General features: G+C 38.5%; 1 pseudogene; it reads left to right on the top strand.

The window, feature by feature from the left end:
• Window positions 1–724: 724 nt before the first annotated feature.
• Window positions 725–1,569, top strand: LOC119810573 (annotated as a pseudogene).
• The last annotated feature ends 19,977 nt before the right edge of the window (window positions 1,570–21,546 follow it).

Below are 21,546 nucleotides of genomic sequence, written 5' to 3'. Positions count from 1 at the left end.
CATGGCACAGCTAAAACAATCTTGAACAATGAAAAAACAGCAGGAGGTCTCAATATTCCCTATTTCAAGCTGTACTACAGTGCTATAATAAGAAAATCCTGTGTGGTATTGGCATTAAAACAGACATGTTCATTGGCGGAATTGGATTGAAACCCAGGCATAAATCCAAACACCTATGTAAACCTGATTTTTTTATAAAGTCATAAATATAAACTGGAAAGATAGACAGGATCTTCAGCAAATGGCGCTGGTCAAACTGCAGGGCTACATATAGAAGAATGCAAGTAGATCAACAGCTATCTTCTCACACAGTATTCAAGTTCAAATAGATTACAGACCTTGACATAAGACCTGGCACACTGAATCTGATAGGAGAGAAAGGAGAGAAAAGCCTTGACTTTATCCTGAACAGAACACCAAAAGTGCTGACCCTAAGATCGATAATAAATAAATGGGACCACATGAAGCTGAAAAGCCTCTGTAAGGCAAAGGACATAGTCAGTTGGACAAAGTGGTAGTCTACAGAATGGTAAAATATTCAGTAGAGGACTAATATCCAAATTATATAAAGTACTCAAAAAAGAAGGTATCAAAATTAAAACCAAATAATTCAATTAAAAACAGGGTACAGGGTCTCCCCCCAGCCCCCAGAGCTGACTCTCCCCGAGATCCACTGCCCTTCGGTGTAGACAGAAAGAACAAGTAGCAACTTAACAGAAGGAGAATGGCACTGAGGCAGATTTCCAGCAACAGGTGCTTCAGGGGGCTCCAGAAGGTCTTTGAACATGACAGTGTTGAGCTGAAATGTGCAATGAGACTTGCTGTCTACCTGCCTCCACGGGCAGAGAGGGCAGTGTCCTGCACTCTACTGGCTGTCTGGTTTAACTTGCACAGAACAAAATTTCATAACCAAGTCTGGCTTTCAGCAAGCTGCCTCAGAACACGGCCTTGTTGTCATTGCTCCAGATACCAGTCCCGGTGGCTGCAACATTAAAGGAGAAGATGACAGCTGGGACTTTGGCACTGGTGTGGGCTTCTACGTGAATGCCACTGAAGAAAAAGGAAAACAAATTACAGAATGTACTCTTACATAACTGAGGAGCTTCCACAACTCATAAATGCCAATTTCCCAGTGGACCCACAGAGGATGTCTATTTTTGGTCACTCCACCGGAGGCCACGGAGCTCTGATTTGTGCTTTGAAAAATCCTGGAAAATGCAAATCTGTATCAGCATTTGCTCCATTTTGCAACCCAGTGCTCTGTTCTTGGGGCAAAAAGTTTTTAATGGATATTTGGGACCAGATGAAAGTAAATGGAAGGTGTACGATGCGACCTGTCTCGTGAGGTCCTCTTCAGGTTCCCAGATTGACATATTAATTGATCAAGGAAAGGATGACAAGTTTTTTACAAATGGACAGTTACTCCCTGATAACTTCATAGCTGCCTGCACAGAGAAGAAAATCCCTGTTGTTTATAGGCTACAGGAGGGTTATGATCATAGCTGCTACTTCATTGCAACCTTCATCACCCACCACATCAGGCATCATGCAAAATACCTGAATGCATAAGAAGCTTCAGATAGAAGAATCTCATCGGGATTATAAACCTTGGACTACACGGAATTGCTCAGTAAAAGATTTGGGGTTTCCTCTCAAAAGATTATCCTCCTGCAGTTGAATCTGAATAAAGATATTAAACTTTCTGATAGTTATTTTACATAGTTATTAAAAAATAAAAATAAAATAAAATAAAAACGGCATGCAGATCTAAACAGTATTCTCAACAGAGGAAACTTAAATGGATGAGAAATACTTGAAAGAAATTTTAAAATCTTTAGCTCAGGTAAATGAAAATCAAAACTACTGAGATGACATCTTGTACCTGTCAAAATGGCAAAGATCAATTAACACAAGTGACAACATATGTTGGTGAGAATGCGGAATAAGAGGAACACTCCTTCACTGCTGGTGGAAATACAAACTTGTACAGACACTATATGGAAATGAATATCATATTTTCTCAGAAAACTAGGACTCAATCTACCTCAAGATCCAACTATTCCTCTCTTTTTCCTATACCCAAAGGACACTTCTTCCTACTACAAAGACACTTATTCAACTATGTTCATATTGTAATAGCCAGAAACTAGAAACAACCTAGATGTGCCTCAACTGAAGAATAGAGAAAGAAAATGTAGCACTTTTACACAGTGGGGTATTTACTCGGCCATTAAAAAGCATGACATCATGACTGTGCTCATCAGAAGCTGACCAAAGGCAAACACCATGCACTGCGATGTTTGCCATGTCTCCCTTAGCTTATGCCCCCTCCTCCTTCTGGAAACCAGACGGCTTAGAGAACCCGTTTCTTCTTTTCCCCATGTGACTCATGCTTGAAACTGGCTCCTATCATTCACGAAGCCTTTTCATCCATTTCCCTGTTCCTCCCTTCTCCCAGAGAATTAAAATCATTCTTCGTTTTGACATGCTCCCTGTCAATGTTCCTACTCATCCCATCATCATTGGCTTTACAGGTTTATGCATTATTAGTCTTTTTCAGTTGGCTTTGAGCTCAATTGGAGCAAAAATGATTGACAGTGGCACCTGTATGTCCCAGTTGGTAGCAAGTGTTGTTTTCAACACAGGGATCATGAATAGATGTGTTCATCTTATCTTTTAATTAGAATTCTTAGTCAATGTGCTCTAAGTACTAAGTATCAGATACTCCATGGCTCAGGACATGCAGTCTGTTCCATATTTCTCATTTTCACCTTGTTTCAATTATAAGGAAATCAAAGAACATTTAAAAACACATCCGGGAAACTAACAGTGCACTGAACACATTTGTTAAGTTAAAGGTTTCGATGTCAATTTCTCTTCCAACTATTTCCTCCATTACTACATGACACTGTTAAAACTATTTTTTAGGGATTTAATTGTGTTTATACATCCCTGTTCATTTACCATGAAGAGTTTCAATAACGTTACAATATTCTTGAATGTAGGAAAAATATAACAAATATTATCACATCTGCTGGGAAATTAGCCATGAGCTAGACATGATTTAATGATAGCAATTACTTTCTTGTTTTTCATTTAGTATTTGTTTATGGTCTCCTAAGCCTGCAATGAGCTTTGAAGAATTAGCTTAACTAATTGATTTCAACAAATAAAAATGCACTGTGTGCTAGTAAGAAATAAAAAGGGGGGAAGGTACGTAATTGTGATTTCGTTAGAGCACATATCTGCCTAAAATATTTACAAAACAAGAATATCTTCAAACATGAATTTTAATAAGGTTTGTTGTATCTGAACCTTTCCATTAAATTCATATAGTGTAATTAAGAAATATGGTTTTGATAATCCTGATAGCTCTGAACGCCTTGAAATAAGAAGTGAACTTCCTTTCTAGTTTTAAGCCAGGCAGTGCTTACATCATTACATCATGCTGTACTGAGCAAGAATGACGGTATGACCCCTACCCTACTTTCCTAGGTCTAGATATCTAAATCATGAGATCTGAGATTATAATACAATTACATCATGTTCCTTCCTTTTTCTCATGCCAAACCCAAACCCTCCCATATACCCTGTCTTGCTCTCTTTTAAATTCATTGTCTTTTTCATCAATTGTTATTACATGCACACATAAGTATATATATACATACATATATATGTAAAATATGTATATTTCTAAACACAAACTTCCCAGTCTGTATAAGGTTACCTGTATGATTATTCTTAGGACTGATCATTTGGTATAAGATAACCACTTGGTACATCCTTCCCTGGAGAAGACTATTTCTCCTGCTGCAGCATCATGAGAATTCAACTATGTTATTAGGTGTGTCTGGTAGAGGCTCTTTTACTTTCAACTCCGTATACCCACAAACATTTTATGTGAATATCTGACGCCTTGGAATTCTTAAGAATAGTTTCTTGCCACATTTGCCCCTTGTGGATTCTTTACCATCAATTCCAAATATATATTTAAAAATAACAGCTTTACTGATGAAAAGTTGTTTTATTTATTTGTAGACTACAAAAATCACAGGTTTCGGAGTAGTGGGATTTTTTGTGTTCAGACATTGTGTAATTGTTACCACCGAGCACAAAGCAAGCCCTGGACACACAGCACTCTGGCTGTCTTTCCAAACATTCCCTCCTCTTGTGTTCCTGGACTGCCTCCTTCTAAATTCCGTTTCCATCTGTTTCCTGACTCTTTTGTGCCTTTTCTCGCTAAGTTCTTGCCTGTGCCCTGGAAACTTGGCTCTGATTTCTAATATCTGCCTGGGGATGGCCTCCTCAGCACACTGGCCTAGAGTTTTCACCAGCTTTCTTCTTTTGGAGGTTCTCTTCTCATGCTTTGTCTGCAACAATCTATCCATGAGCCTAGTGCACCTCAGCCATTGCAGTCAGAAGAGTGTTTCTGACATTTGCTGACACTCTTCTCCTTCTTTCTCAGTTTTAGAAAAGTTATATCAACCTGGATGAGTTGGGACTCTTTCTTGAGAATGAGAGAAAGAATTTAGAATCTGTCCTCAGGACATAGTAATTTTCTATCATTTCTTTTTTCTCTCTTTTATCTCTTTCTCTCTCTCCCCCCCTCTCTCTCTTCCTTTCTTTCTGCAAATCCTGGCTTATGAAGATGGGAGGTCATCCCAGTGAAGTAATATAACCCAGAAAGGTGCACTATTGCCTTTAGCTTCTGACTATCTTACCCTCCTATGATCAAAAAGCAAGCCTAGGCACAAGATCCTGACAAGTTCACTCCCCAAATATCCTGACAGCAAGCCCTAACATGGCAGTGTGATTCAGTCACTTCCCCCAAAGACTCAGATGGTGAATCTCTGCATTGGAACCCAAACACTCCTATTTGAAGAGACAATAGGAGAGTTTTGTGGTCGTCGCTCTAATGGGTACAGTTTAATTAACCTTATAAGGGCAGTTACAGAAATGCTAGTCTTCTTGCAGTGCACAGGGAAGACTTTTCCAGGATGTTCAGGTGTTCTTCATGACCCATGTCCTTCGTGGGACTTTAAATGCCTAAGGCAAACATGAAGCAAGCATGTCGTTAGTGTTAATAAACCTGATGTTCTGAGGGTTATTGTTCATCCCATCACCTGTCTAGCTTGCTGCTACTTTTGGCCTGGCTTTGGACCATCACCCCTGCGTTGGTCTGTGGGCCACACCTTGCACACACAATAAAATCTTTGGGGAGGAAGCCTTATGCTTCCTTACCTGGAGGTAAGCTATGAGGATGATCCGAGGATGGCCATGTTTCAGTAGCTTCTCCAACTTTGAAAAAGCCTTCCTGTGCCAGTACTTGAGTTTCAAAACAGCTTGACAAATGAGGAAAAGAACTCTCAATCCGGCTCCTAGTTTTGCCTCTAGCTCTTACTGCAAAACTGGGTTATGCAACGGAATGGGGCTTCCACATAGGGGATATGTGTCCCTGGCCTAACCTGGAAATTCTAAAGTTTGTGAAGTAGAAAACCCACAATTTTTGCTTTCTTGGAGTCCAACAACATATATAGTCACTTCTGCTTCTATAAGACATCTAGAAAACTCTTTAGAAGTTGGTGTTCAGTATGGAAAAAACAAAATTAATCACTGGAAAATCTTGGTGCCATTCCATTTCTTTAAACAAGTCCTCCTCTCCGTTTAACTTTTCACTTGCCCAGGAAGAATGATTCCCCTGTGCTCACTCAATACTGCAGCCCTCTCTACCCTTGGTATCAACTCCTCAAGTTTCCAGAAGGACCTAGCTCCCGTTGTTGCTCTTGAGAAGATTGCGAATTTGACTTGAGCAAATCCCAGGAAACAAGTGACTTCCTCCAATTTACTGAGGGCAAACTTTTGCCCTTTTTGGAATTCATCTCCAATATTCGAGACATGGGAGGATAGAGGAAAAGTAGGAGAGAGAGCCAAAGAACAAAAGGAACTAAGAAAGAAGGAGGAGGGGAGGGGAAGAGGAGAGGAAGAGAGAGGAAGGCAGACACAGCACTATTTACAGGTGGTGTCCTCTGCCCAGAAAGAAGACATTTCCCCACCATCATGTTGTTTTCGTTTTGGCTTTCTGTTTTGGTTTGGTTTGGTTTTGGGGTTTTATTGTTTAGTTTTTTTTTTCTTTTTTTTTTCTTTTTTCTTTTTGTGGAGCTTTGAGACAGGGTTTCTCTGTGAAACAGTCCTGGCTATCCTGAAACTCACTCTGACTGGCCTCAAACTCACAGAGATCCACCTGTGTCTGCCTCCTGAGTGCTGGGATTAAAGGCACGTGTGCCATCACCATCGGCTCCGTCATATTCTTTAAGGACCTCGTAAAAACCCCTTCCACTGTCCATCTGGTAAAAATTTGAATTTGTTATTTCTTTGCTGAGTTAAGTAGGAGGCTATTGACTCATCAATGTTTATACTTGGCTCACATTTCTAAAAAAAAAATTGATGAGGTATTTGGTGAAATTAGGTGTAGTGAAATGTCAAAGTTTTCCAAAATTAGTGGGTTTAACATTTATAGACATTCCCAGGTGAATATGTGAGAACTCTCTCCAACTAAAATGAAAGGAAATTCTGAAATGGGTGTGTAAATGCTTCATCACTTAAAAGCAATGTTTGCAATTACCTTCCTTCTTTGAATTTTATTTTCTGAGTGCAATTTAGCTAATGTTTCCACTATTATGATCTTCAGCCTGTTATATAAGGTATATTGGAGCCAGTTTGTTTTTGCCAGTTGGAGATCAACCTTACATTACCCATATTTAACTCTGTATGCCTATAGTATAGCAGAAAAGGGGAATTATGATTTTTGACAAGTGCTGTGTACATATCCTGGTGAAACAGCATTAAAATTAGGAAAATGTCTGAAAAATAAGAAGAGGAAGAGAGAATGAGAAAACATATGAAAAATGAAATCTAATAATATGCACTTTCTTTGGTTAATTTACTTTGAAGATAGTTCAATATGGTTAATGTGAAGCAGATGTTAAAGATAACTAATGAGACAACTAGAATCTTGGCCAATGTTTTATTATAATGACTCCCAAATGTAGAAATGTTGGAACATATTTCAGTGAATACCCACGTATTCTCACCTAGAGCTAAGTACTACCTTAAAAAGAAATTATCCCAGGGGATTCCAATCAGTTGCTAAGTCTAGGGTCACTACATTATTGTATGACTTTTTACATTTTGATGATAATATTATCTTGACAGTTTTTTTTTTTTCATTTAAACACTGCCTGGCCCATAGTTTCAGCCTCTTATTGGCTAATTCTCACATCTTCCTTTAACCCATATTTAGTAATCTGGGTAGCACCATGAGGTGTGGCTTACCAGGAGAGATCTTAACCTACATCCATCTCGGAGAGGAGAAGCATGGAGACTCACTATGGTGACTGCCTGAAGCGTCTCTCCAACTCTACTTCCTTGTTCCCACAATTCTGTTCTGTCTACTCCACCTACCTAATTTTCTGTTCTTAAAGGGCCAAGGCAGTTTTCTTTATTAATTAACCAATGAAAGAAACATAGACAGATAACTCTCCTCCATCATTTCCCCATTTTCTGTTTAAACAAAAAAGAAAGGCTTCAACTTTAACATAGCAAAATTACATATAACAAAACAGTTATCAAGCAAGTATTACAGTTACAATATTTAAATCTATTTTATCTTTTATCATAACTAAGGAAAGCTATAACTATCTATTTATTCTTCAACTCCATCAAAGACTCCAGAAGGATATAATATTACCTAAGTAAACAAGAAGTAAGTAACTTTTAAACTCTAGAAATGACAGAGACAACTCGCTGCCTGGACAGTCACCCAAAGTTCCTCTGTACCGTTGGGGCATCCATCATCAGCCTTCAGGCCCATAGTGTCCAGCAGACTTTTTCATGAAGCAGGAAATTCCAAAGACAGTTCAGTCACTTTCTGCTGTGTCCTGTAGAACGTCTCACAGACTCTTTCATGAATCAGGAACCCCAAAAGGCCATCTCACCTTTAGGCAAGTTCAGCAGTCCTCTTTCTGTGGGTTCCTTGTGTCCAGTTTATGCAACAGTCCAGGCAAGAGCAGTTTCTTGCCCAAATGGCTAACAAACTCCATAAGTAGCCTCTTCGATGCCCATCTTCCTCTCGAAGTAGATTGGTGCTGCCAGGAGCAGACGTGTCTCATTGTCATGAAAAACCCTAAGTTATTAAAACATTAAATGCCATATTCTGCAGTCTTTGAAAGATATGAAGAATGTCTATCTAACTGAAATATATCTCTACATATCTAGAAAATCTAATAACATAACTACAAGCTTAACTATTATCAATGATTATCCATTAACAACCTATATTTCCTAATTATACATTACATTTTTTAAAATGAACTACACAATCAAAATAGCTTAATCAAGATCAGAAATACATATACATATAACAAATTGTCCTTAAAATCTATACCAATGCAAATTATTCATATCTATATCATCTCCCCCTTTAAATGTAAAAGAACATTTATAAGCAATATTTGGGAAAATGGGCGCAGTTTTTTCTCTCCAAACTTCTTCCTGCTGAATGGGGGCGCTGTTATTTAGGTCTTTCATGGTGTAACCTGTGTGCTAGGTTCCTCTCAGTTGGTAGTTGAGTGAAGTAATTTTTTTGAAGATGTTCACAGCAACCTTTCAGGAGGGCGTGGTCTATCATACCATATTGGGATAGAAGCAATCCACAGAGTCTCGTCCTCTGTGAAAACAAAAGAAGAAACTCTTTTCCAAAGCATCATGTTCTTAGATCCAAATCCTGAAGTCATACCGTTAAGATGTCCATTTTGGTATAGCCTGGCAGCCCATATAATGAAATGTCTCTCTGTACTTAGCTCCTTTACAGTCAAAAAAAATCAAAGAAAACACAACAAAATACACAATCCAGACTCTCTGTGAATTTTCCATTTTTACGTGGCTTATTTTTACTCTATCACTTTACTTCTTTTAATCTATAACTATCTGTACTCTGTCTCTTTAAAGACTTTAACCTTTTTTTTTTTAAGGCATTAACTTTATTCTCTATATTTTCTTTTTCTCTCTTTTAAGCCTACGTGAGCCATTTAAAGGCCTTCTATGTCTGAATCTTTTCTATTGTGAATCTGTAATTTTTTACTATCCAGGAGCATTTCTTAAAAGGTTAACCACTTCTTAAAATCTTAAGTTGCGCCAGGTAGAGGTAATATGGTACTGCCTGTTTACAGCCAAGTCTAAACCTTAACTGCGCTGTTATTATGGTAATTGCGATAGACCTGTCTGAGCTCAGCACAATTCAGCATGGCGGAGCAGAGCCAGAGCTGCTACTGCCTCAGTCATTTGGTGTCCCTGAGCTGCACACAGTTCCAGGCACACAGCAGTCGACATTGGAGCCGCACTCAGCAGTTTAATTCTGAGACTGAGCGTGCAGCACAGAAACTCTTTTCATCCAAGTTACAGCCAAATCTGACACGCGCAGAGCACCGCGCAGTCTGAAAACACCTCTCTCTCTATGGCGGCAGGAATCCGCAAATGCTGTCCCGCTCGCCTAAGCCTGATTCTGCCATCTGCCCAGGTGCAGGAAGGGAGCAGTGAGCCATTGGCATGGTCTCAGAGAACTTTCTTTCCGATCCCAAGCGGGCAAGGTTTTTAAGTGGATTTAGTCACCACGTTGGAGCGCCAATCTGTAGTGTGAAGCGGCGGGCTGTGTCCCGCCACCCGGCTGCCGGCTAGCTTTACACCCGAAATAATTACACGAAAACTGTATTCATTTAAACACTGCCTGGCCCATAGTTTCAGCCTCTTATTGGCTAATTCTCACATCTTCCTTTAACCCATATTTAGTAATCTGTGTAGCACCATGAGGTGTGGCTTACCAGGAGAGATCTTAACCTACATCCATCTCGGAGAGGAGAAGCATGGAGACTCACTATGGTGACTGCCTGAAGCATCTCTCCCTATCTTGACAGTTTGTTAAACACTTTCTGAAAAGTTTAGGGCAAGGCAAGGTCCTTGAACTTGCTTATTAGACACCATGTCTGTTAATGACTGATGACTCAAATGAGAGAGAATTTGAAAGCAGGGCTAGGGTATTGTCTTGCAAGGTATGTGAGAAAAGCTACCAGTGAGTACCCTTGCTGTCAGCTGGGGGACAGACCTGTACTTCTGTTTTTGAGGCAGGAGAGTAGAGCATAGTTCAAGCTAGATGAGGTTGTTGGTAGTGAACAGAAAGCTCAGAGTGGACTGTGAGGGTGGTTTTAAAGATATGAGGCTACAGTCTAGAATGATCACATAGATTTGTGATGTGCATAATCGTGAGGTGGAACTGAGTTGCACACCACCTTACTATGACACGGACATGTAAAAAGTGGGCACATCAGCTCAAGGAGTGTGTGTAGTTGTGATCATACTGATTTCACCGTTAATGTTCTCACACAAGAACCAGAAAGCAATGTGCATTCCTGGTGTTCCTAATGTGCACGAAAGAGGAAAGCCAGGCTACTTAAGAGATGGATCCATGGATCTTTGGGAGACATGGGATCCAAGCTAAACTATCTCAATTTAATTGAAAATGAAAAAACTCTTCTAGCGATCTAGATATTTGAATGCAATCAATTTCCCAAAGTTTTCCTGCAGACTTTGCATGGGGCATAGATGCTAAACAGCATAACTTTATGCTCATTGTATTGTGGCTTGAGAATACTGACCTTAAAAGCAAGTTTCTTTGCATTGCTGTGACTTACTCAACTGTGTGGATACATGGCAGTTGCTCTCTCCATTGTCCTATTAATAAAAAACTATTTCCAGGCTTTAGATATTATAAGCAAAATGTTAAAATCACTCTTTTGTGAGTATTTCTCTAGACCAGTGGTTCTCAACCTTGCTAGGGCTGTGACACTTTAATTCAGTTCCTCATATTGTGGTGGCCTCCTGCCATAAAATTGCTTCATCAGTACTTCATAACTGTAATTTCACTAGTGCTGTGAATGGCAAAGTAAATATCTGATATGGAGGATATCTGGTACGCAACACCCAAAGGGATTGCAATCCACAGATTGAGAACAGCTGCTATAGACAGACATTCATTTTTTTCTTGAGTAAACATTTACAAGCCAAATTCCTGTGTCAAAAAATAAGCAAATTTGTAAGTTTGCAGTTTGTAAGAAATTAGCAGAGTGTTTTTCCAATGTGCTCTTATTGCTTTATGCACCTTTTGGAAACATACGGGATTTAATACTGTTTGTACATTATTTCCAGGATTGGCTGAGGTCATTGTTAGCCATTCTGGAGACACACAAGAATATTTCCTTGTGACTTGATGAGGTGTTTTTTGACACAAATTGACACTGAGCAATTTTTTATGTACTAATTGGTTACTTATATGTCTTCCTTGCTGAAGGCCCATTGGGATATTTTACCCACTTTTCTATTTTTGTCCTTCACCTGCTTCATGGTAAAAAGTTGTGATGTATATTTGCAAATATTCCTTTCTAGTCTGCCATTGAGTATTCATGTAGTCCATTAATGGCTTAAGTGTTTAGTTATCATGAAGTCTGGCTGCTCTGGTTCCTGACATGTCTATATATCTCATTGTTTACAATGATTTTAGCTCGCTGTGTATCGTACTTTCTTTTTTTAGGCTTAGATTCATGTTTTAGCCCAGAGTTAAAAGTACAATATATTATGCAGAGAAATCAATGCAAAAGGATCATGAAGTAGTTCTCACCACACCCACAACCAGGAAAGAAAATGGAAGTATCTGTGCATGCCCGTGTTTATTCAGCTTTGTTTTCTGCAGTTTGAACAATCTAGGATTCCACGTCCAAGGAAAGATCATTCCTGGGTGGGGTTAAGCTGTGCATCACCATTCCAGTTAACACAACCAAGAGGATTGTTCACAGGCATGCGTGGAGTCAATTCCCCCAAAGATTTTGCATCCTCTCAAGCTGCTAATTCACACTAACCATCACATCATCAGCTCTCTGATCTCTCCTTACCATACACAAGCTATACATGACACGCTCCCACAAATCCTTATGTACCCCAATGCTGAGCTTCCTAAACCCAATTATACTTTTCCTATCCTCTGTTTTCCCAAAGTCAGAAAATACATATTCTCATGATTGTTCTAAGATATTGGACAAATTCCTTAACTTTTTGACTTTTTCTTACCCCACAACCTCTGTACAGTTGAGCATATGCCCCTTGATCCCAATTGAGCTTACTGTGTGCTAAATAGCATGACTGTAGAATCTTTTGGTTTCATCTTGATAACAAAACTAGAACCATGTGACCACCGGGGGGAAAGGCCATGAACTAAGACTGCCCCCCCATTTATAGACTGTTTAAATCAGAATTTGGTGAGACAGGGTGGGACAGGCCATACACAGCAATTAACAAAGTAAGTAATATTTACTTTGTCATCCTAATTGATTATCTGTCTGCTCTTGTATCAGTAATATTACTTCATTTGTTTATTTTCTAAATCTAGTTTGTGTATATCTGGACCTTCCCAAAAGCAGAAGAAATGGATATCAATGGTTTTAACTAAGACAGCTATAAACACACACTTTTTGAAACTTTCAAGAAAATAGTGGTTTCTATAATTATTCCAAGATAAATTCTCTGTGCCTTGAGACACAATAGTGACTATTATATGCATGATTCACTGCATAGTAAAATAGTCATGGAAACATTTTCAAGGAAAATCATCTCAGATAGAAAACAAAGGGTAGCCTTTTAAATTATTGCAAGCAATATAAATTATTGCAAGCAATAACAATTCCAAGGTAGAAAATTCTTTAAATTTAGTGGTGGTGTTATAGCATTCTTGCCTATGTTAGCCACACAAAAGTCTGTATGTTGTTAGAAAAATCAATCATGCCAAGTTTTTGCTAATGTTGCAAGGTAAATGAAAGGAAAGAAAACGAGAAGAACTGAGTTAAATGTAATTGAAACTTCTACATGCAAAGAAGGGCTCTAGAGAAATCTCTGGAGGTAAAAACATAAGTAGTGATTTTTAAAATCTGAGTTATACAAGGAATAACTTTTTTTCTTTTTTGTAGTTTCCTCAGAGGCAAGATTCATTAGTGTTCCTAAGTAAGGAGATTTCATTTACCCAGCCATGGACTGGTACAATGGAACAAAAGGCCTTGGGAATACTGTAACAGAGATTTCCATAAAAGAAGAACCCTTAAGCAGACACAACCTTGTATAAAAGATGGACTTGAAACCACTCATTACAAAAGAGAAGCAAACTAACAGTTGACTGTTTGGGTCTGTACTGGAAGGAACAGTTTGATGTAAATTCACAATTTCAGGTTTGGGTGGCGTATTTAAAACATCCACATGGCATGGGAGATTGCAAGCTGGAGGAATAGCACCCAAAGTGTGCTTAAGTTGGTAACACATTGGGGTACCAGCAGAAATCAGAGTAAAGCTCTTTTAAACTACGTCTCATTCTGAACTTCCAAACTTGAGAGGCAGCATGCCACAACTCACTGCCCGTTTTTGCCCCTGAATGTCTATGGTAACACGGAGAGGGACTAAATATCACACAGAGAAGAAGGATAATAGCGCACTGTGGTAGGTACATCGTGTTGGCTATAGAGCTGGTGTCATTGTGGATTCACAGCAAACTGACCGGCGCGGACAAAATACCTAACCAGCGTTTTTGTTTTTTTTTTTCCATGTCCAAAATGAAATTATATATATACATATATATATACATATATATATATGATATATATATATATATATATATATATATATATATATATACCTCATAGGTTTGAAGAGTTAAATGTGTTATTGTATGGAAAGTGCTAATGGCCACAACCATGCTTGGAACACAGGAGACACTAAAGAAAAGCAGATAAAAGACTGATCTCTTAATCACCCTTGGCATTATGGGTATCATTCATGGTATCCTGCCTTCTGTTGTTTCTAGTACTACATCTGTGTTTGGATGCTTTCATCTCATTGGTAATGAGATACTGATCCAAGCATGGAAATGATGTATCTTAAAGCTATATGACTTTGCATGACTAGATTATTTGTTGAGAGGCAGCAGAACTAAAAGCTCTGAGGAAATTAGGCTAACTAATTAAAACATGTCTCTTTAATTTTTATTCCACGCAGTTAATAATTTCAGTATAAGTCACTCACTTTACCACTATAGGTTGATATTGTTGTGTACATATTTTGATATATCCAAATCTGAAAAATCCTATATAAGGAGAGAGATAAACAAAGAAATAGATATGCATGTGTATTCTAGAGTATCTGTATGTACTCTAACAAACATATATGCCTGAGTAAAATTCCTATAACTTTTATATCTGACAAGATTCAGGAGGGTCTTGATGGCTGTATTGGCTAGTTTTATGTCAAACTTAACACACGCAAGAATCATTTGGATAGAGGGACCCTTAATTGAGAAAATACCTCCATAAGATTTGTCTGTGGGCAAATCTGTAGTGCATTCTTGATTTATGATATTGATATGATGATTATGATTTGGATAGCTCAGTTTACTATGGGTGGTGTCATGCTTAGCCTCATGGTCCTAGGTACTGTAAGACATCAGGAGGAGCAAGTCAATAATCAGCATCCCTCTATGGCCTCGGCATCATTTCTGTCTCCAGGATCCAGTCTTGAATTCTGGCCCTGACTTCAATGAATGATGTATCACATGCTGTAAGCTGAAATAAACTAGTTCTTCCCCCCACTGCTTTTGATCACAGAAATAGAAACCCTAACTAAGACACCATCCCTACCACTTCCTGCTTCTGGCTTTGCATTATACACAAGTGATTACCAACTATAAATTCATGACTGGCAATTAGGAAAGCAACATTAGGATAACAGGTGCCTTACAAGGTTTCTTTCAGGATCACAGGACTCAGCAGCTCTATAAACCATCACACTCTCTAACTTGCTCCTTTCCTGCATGGTGTCTTTCAGGAGTTTTCATGATTCCTGCTTTCTTAGCAACTCCTTCCACAAGATGGCAGCCAGGAAGGAAGAGAGGGAGAGAGAGAGGGAGGAAGGAAAGAAGAAAGGAAGGTGGGGCTCACTTCATCTGATGAACCCTCAATGAATTGCATATTACATCTTTGTCTTTGAACAATGGAGTTGGTAATTCTCATGCATTTATGACAACCATCTGACATACATAGGTAAGCTATCAGTCTGCATTTGCTTTATAGCTCCAGTTCTTATTTCATGCTATAACTATATTTACTTGCTTTCAGTTTATTAAGGACAGAATGCTAGCCAAGTATCGTATCTTGCAAATTTTGGGGATTTTGCTCATTCAATTATTTAATTATTCAGCAAACATTTCTTGAGTATCCTGCACACACACTGTTCTTGGCTTAGGTATATATTAAAGAATGATCAAGATTTTTTACTTGACCTTTTCAACCGAACCCTGTCACAGACGTGTAAGATCGGGGCAGAGCTCCAGATACTTGGTTTATTTCTTTTGCAATGCGCTAGATGGTCCTTAGGAAGAAAATCACATTCTCAGGGAAACTCACAACGACAGGCTCATAATGAAGAAGTGAACGCCAAAGGTCATGGCTTTCACCTTCCCTTCAGGTCTAGTGAGAAGTGAATGTCAAGGCAGTCAGCACCTGCCACTGATAATAACAGACCCGCCCCCACCTACTTATGACTCTGACAATATAGGGCACACTCACTACCAAGGAATCTGACCGAGAAAGGCAAGAATGTGACTTTGTAATGGTCAAAAAGTGTTAAGATACATGTTTTGTTTTTTCTAACCTGAAGCAGCTCATAGCAAGATAGAATAAATATGTTTCAGGAAGAGAATAATTACACAAGTCAGGAAATGACTGCCAAGAATAGTTAAGTGCCTTGGAATTCATGTATCTCCAAGTTGGGATGTATGATCCTCAGAGCATTGCTCTCTTCTAAATTTTAAGGCAGGCATTACAAGGAGTTTTTTTGCAAAAGCTAATTCCTAATTCTTGTCTGGTTTGAGAGTCACAGGAGAAAGCAGAGAAGGAAGGGACTTCACAGCACAAGCACTCAGACTGGTAAGAACTAAAATGACTGTTCTCTCATGGACACCAGAGGACTTCTGTTCCTAAAATAGAGACTGCCATACTTATCATAGGAGAAGCATCCTCATGTTACATGGCCATAGGGCTAATACACTGCTTTGTGAGCTGGCCCGCCTACATTCCACACAACCTACCTACAGTGGACTCTTCGTTTGCAAAATCAACATGTGTGCACAACTGTAAAATGGTGAAAAATAAGTTTAATGGGTCTGTATGATGTGGCTTGCTGCCCTGCAAGGCCTTCAGACACAAATTTTTAAGAAATTTGAGAAATATTTATGAGAATTTCTTTTATTTATGAAAAACAGTTATCTGAGATACCTGAGATAACCATAAAAAGACTTTACACTGAAAAAAAACAAACTGTAATATAACCATTATAAGTTTTTCTGCCTTTTTGTGTGTATATTTCTGGTATTTGTGTGTATATTTCTTGTAAGACACATGAACATATGACATGAACACTTGACATAGGCATGTGAAAGGCCTGAGAGTGTGGTATGCTTTCGATAATATCTGTGTTTTGATTACTTGGGTATTAAATTCTCTTCTATAATTCACAACCAAAAACACTGAAAATTCTTGATGTGAATTTTTATCCTGAGCATGAGACAGAGTGGAAGGTTTTGAGGATGGGGGAGCACAGAGATAATGGAGCCAAGGGCAGATTGATTACTTACTAGGGCCCCATGAGAAGCTAGAGAGCACCAAAATGAAGAGAATGTCTAGGCAATTTAAGGTAAGACCCAAGAAGGTGGGATGAGGAAAGTGGGCTTGAGCTAAGAAAGCCAGGGATTTCTTTCATCCAGTGCCTGGAAGAGGCTCGCTGAGCGATATAAGTAAGCCTTAAAAGAAAAAAGCTTCTTTTATTACCTAGTACTGAAGGCTACATGGACTAAGGACTGGGACTGAGTTTCTGCACTGTCCATTTTTTATGGGTTATCCAATCTATTGACTTGTAATTGTTCATAGTCTATTGAAAGAATAATTTTTGGACAAAGTTGTGTTAGTGTTTAGAGAAAAATTGATAATCCCTTACCACTAAAGAACCACAGTAGGGCCATTGGAACGAATTATTATTCAATTACTATCTGTAGGCCTGTCTATCTGTTATCTATTCATTTATAAATTATACTTGACATTGTTTTCATGACTGAAAAATTGAGATAAAAATATATCTGTGAAAGTTTTGAAAAGTTGCAATTATTTTGAAAATTATAACATAAAGGTGTAAAATTCTAGATTAAACATTTAAGCAACATTTTCAGACACTCATGGTGAAATTTTTATTTTTAACAAAGGTCTCAGCCAGTTCTTATAATCAGAATGTTCTAGAAAGCTATACTGTAATATAATTACAGCTCTCATTAACTCATAGCTCTCAGTTTTATCTGTGTAGATTTTAAAATATGGATTAATTAAGTTATAAGAACAATTTAGGAACCATCCTAAGCTAAAGCCACACTTTCATAATTAATAATAATTCTCCAGGTTATTGTTTGTGGGTTGGCAGTATAAAGATAGTTCAACAAGAAAGCCTGCTACAGTTCTGTATCAATTTTAGTCTCTCTTCTTTCTTCATGTGTTCAGTATGCAGTTGTTAATGCATGCTGTCTTTTGTACTGAAGGGAAGTGTGCTAGGTAGCTTTTTTTTTTTTTAAATCAAATTGACACAAACTACAGTCTGTTCTGGAACATTTTGATCAATCACACTCTGGCAGTCCACCAAAGACTGCCAATAAAGTTTACGTTGAGTCTAAGGATTGAACTAGCCATGCATCCAGATCCCTGCTTAGCCATGGAGGTTTTGGAGGACCCAGGACATATAGAGAGACACAAAAAATAGTAAGGAGGCGTTTAGAGAGGTGCTTTTGGATGAAGGATGGAAAGTGGAGGTAACTGTTTGCTTCTCCACCACATCTCTGATCAATAAGGTTCTTACCCTGATACTTGACTCCTGAGTTTTTATTGATAAAGAATAATTAGATAAATGCTTCAATAGTAATTAAGGGGAAGAGAACTTCAAGTGAAAAAAAATACCTTCATCAGATTTGTCTGTAAGCCATTTTCTTTTTTTTTTTTTTTTCGAGACAGGGTTTCTCTGCAGCTTTAGAGCCTGTCTTGGAGCTAGCTCTTGTAGACCAGGCTGGTCTCGAACTCACAGAGATCCCCCTGCCTCTGCCTCCCGAGTAGCCATTTTCTTGATAAAGCCAATAAATAGCATCCCTCCACAGCCTTGCTTCAGATCCTGCATTCAGATCCCTGCTTAGCTTGGTATCCTTCAGTGATAGGCTATGAGATAAAATAAACTCCTTCTTCTCCACGTTGCCTTTGGTCATGGAAACCAACGAAGACAGGGAGATACTATGGAGGAACAGAGAAGACTTGATAGCTCGTAGACAGTGTACGCCGATACATTTCAGACAGTGACTATAGCTCTCCAAAGGATGGGCACAAATCTGAGAACTGTGCTTAACATGGAAGAGACCATGATCACACTCCACTTTCAATGGGCCAGCTATATGAACTGTTGACAAAAACAGTAAATATTGATACCTAAGAGGAGTATTTTGAAAAATTGTCAGTCATTCACCATTAAGCATTTATTACTAAACTTCCATGTGTAAATCTCTATCCCTTTCTGCTCCACAGTCTTTGGTATTGACAGCTAAGCTTTCCTGTGCACTGTTTATACTAAGCTTAAGATCTGGAAGAAGGAAAATGGAGACACGGCTGAAAGCTTACTTGTTCTTTCTACCTAAATGAAAGACAAATGAGTTGTAGTGCCACATCTGCTTTCACTCAAGATGGTGTCACCATGTAATATCATTCAGATGAGTAAGTTTCCCTGGCAACAGGCTTTCTTTTAAGGGAAACAACCTAATGAAAGTAGTTAGAACCGTTTTTGGGAAACTAGGAAAACAAATTTACTAGGTCTTTAATGTATAAAATACTGAGGGTGTTTCCATTTGTTTTGTATAGCTTGTACGGAGCTTACTGAAAAAAAGACTGTGTTTTGCTGCTGTCATTCTAAGAGGTAAATTGACTGTGTGCACTTGAGTAGACACCCCTCTGATTCTCAGTAGTTCATCACAAGACAGTCTGCTGTTGCCTAGAAATAACCCCAATATGCAATCTTCTACCAACAACCTCCATCCATCAACCCCAAATCAGAACAAGTCACTCAGGATCTGACCATCGCTCCTTCAAATGTCCATCCATGTCTTCTGTATGAACATACCTTTGGCTGGATTTTGTTTGCATGATGGAATCACAGTTTCCATTGAGGAACAAATGCTTCCTTTGTATACATCATAGACAGGCTCTTTTATGGTTGATACCTGAAATATAGATAGTTGATTACTTTCATTTTGTATTGTTCTAGTATTTAATACTATAAAGCTAATATGTTTATTTATGTAAACTTTGATTAAGTTATTAGTAAATATAAATATTCACACTCTGGAAGTGTTCGTATTTCATAACCTTTTTATTTCATGCCAAGAATCCATGTTGTGTCCCCTCAGTTTCATGTGCCATTCAGGAAGAAAACAGAAACATTAAGGTTGGTTCAGTGTATTTAAATGAAAGGGAGGTTTCTGCCTTTCCACTGAGAACTGGCTGTGAACATACTGTCCTTTGGCTAACCTTTAATGACCTTTCTTTGCTGTGAATGAGAGAGCCATAGATCTTTTCTAAAAGACAGCTTCAGCTTTGCTACATTTTTGACAGCATCAATCAAAATTCCTGAGAAACAAACACAGTGACTTCGAGCCTCCCTTTTGGTTTAAGTCCTAAACAGAGTTTCCATTTTCTCTGAGCATGGAGATGCAATTTAAGCCTACTTGAATGAGTGTCTCCAAGGTTGCAGACCTAATTAGCCTCAAAGAAATGTGATCTTCCTTGTCCTCAGCCAGGCTGATTTTATTCTTCCTTGACAATGCTAACAGTCCTAATTAAGAAAATATGCTGTGTTTGAAAATGAAATTTCAGCCTTTGTAATAAAGGCTAAAGGTTATTCTTGCCATATCTACAAGCAATAAAGTCTATTCTGTGATGAATGCCAAGAAACAAACATGTTGACAAAGTTAGATTTTTACATTAACATATACTTAGCATACCTTGCTTACAAAACCAATATATTCTATATATAAAAAATGAGAAGCTGAGAAGTATAATTAAGAAATGAACTATATTTGTTATCCTATTTTTAAAATAACCATTCTTAATATAATATACAAATATTTTGTGTATATACAAATGTGTATAACAAATCCCTAAAGGTATATAGTCATATCTGTTGTGGTCAGAAAGAATAAGAGAAAGAGTATCTTTCTTTCTTTTTTTTGGTTTTTTGAGACAGGGTTTCTCTGTAGCTTTTGGATACTGTCCTGGAACTAGCTCTTATAGACCAGGTAGGCCTCGAACTCACAAAGATCTGCCTGTCTCTGCCTCCCAAGTGCTGGGATTAAAGGCGTGCACCACCACCACCTGGCAGAGTATCTCTCTCTCTCTCTCTCTCTCTCTCTCTCTCTCTCTCTCTCTTCTCTTGTTCACTCTGTGTGTGTGTGTGCGTTTGTGTGTGTGTGCACACGTATGAAATGTTTGTGTGACTGTGTGATATTACCACAACACTTATGGAGGCAATATGACAACCATGTACAGTAGAAATCCATGACTTCATTTGTTTGTTTGGTTTGGGGTGTTCTTTTGTTTTGTTTTATTTATTTATTTTTTTTTTCTGATGCATACTGAGGCTATCTTGCTCAGGAACTTCTGGAATTTGCTGTGCCTGTCTCCCATCTACCCAGAAGAGCTATCACATCTGGGTTTTATATGGGTTTGTGGATGCAAACTCTAGTCTGTTAAAGCCCCTTTACCCCTGTGCCACCTTCCCAGCTTAATATAAAAGTTTCAATAAGGAACAAACACAGTGGACAGGAAGAATAGCACAATTCTTAAGAAAAATGGCACCCCTACAAGAAATGGGATTTATTATGTCAGTTAAGAGAAGTTGTTGCTTGGCCTTGCTTCCAGGTCCATTTGTGTGAGGTTTTACTTTTATGGATTAGTGAGTGGCTCACAATTTTGTTGTATAATACGCGTTATAACATCATTTGCTCTTCATGAGACAGACTATTCAAAGAGGCTCAGCCCTTAAGGCTCTGAAACTCTGCCATCCAGCAGATCTGCAGCTTCTGGTCTTCAGTTCTTCATAGACCTTGTCATCTGCTACCTCATCTCCTGCCTTACTGCTAAAGCTCTTCTGCTGCCCTTTCATCAGGGCAGGGGAAAGGATGGGGGTTCTCAATGGCTTTTGAATTAGAGGACAGGCCTGCTTCCAAAGACAGAAAGAAGGCGTGGGGAACATTTTTACTTCCATCACAGCAGGCTTTCACTTTAATGTCAGACTGTTTGTACCAGTTACAGCACAGGTTTTCATCCAAATGAGATG

The sequence above is a fragment of the Arvicola amphibius genome, chromosome 3 (genome assembly GCF_903992535.2).
Source record: "Arvicola amphibius chromosome 3, mArvAmp1.2, whole genome shotgun sequence".
Lineage (NCBI taxonomy): Eukaryota > Metazoa > Chordata > Mammalia > Rodentia > Cricetidae > Arvicola > Arvicola amphibius.
This window is presented reverse-complemented; position numbering and strand designations above follow the sequence as displayed.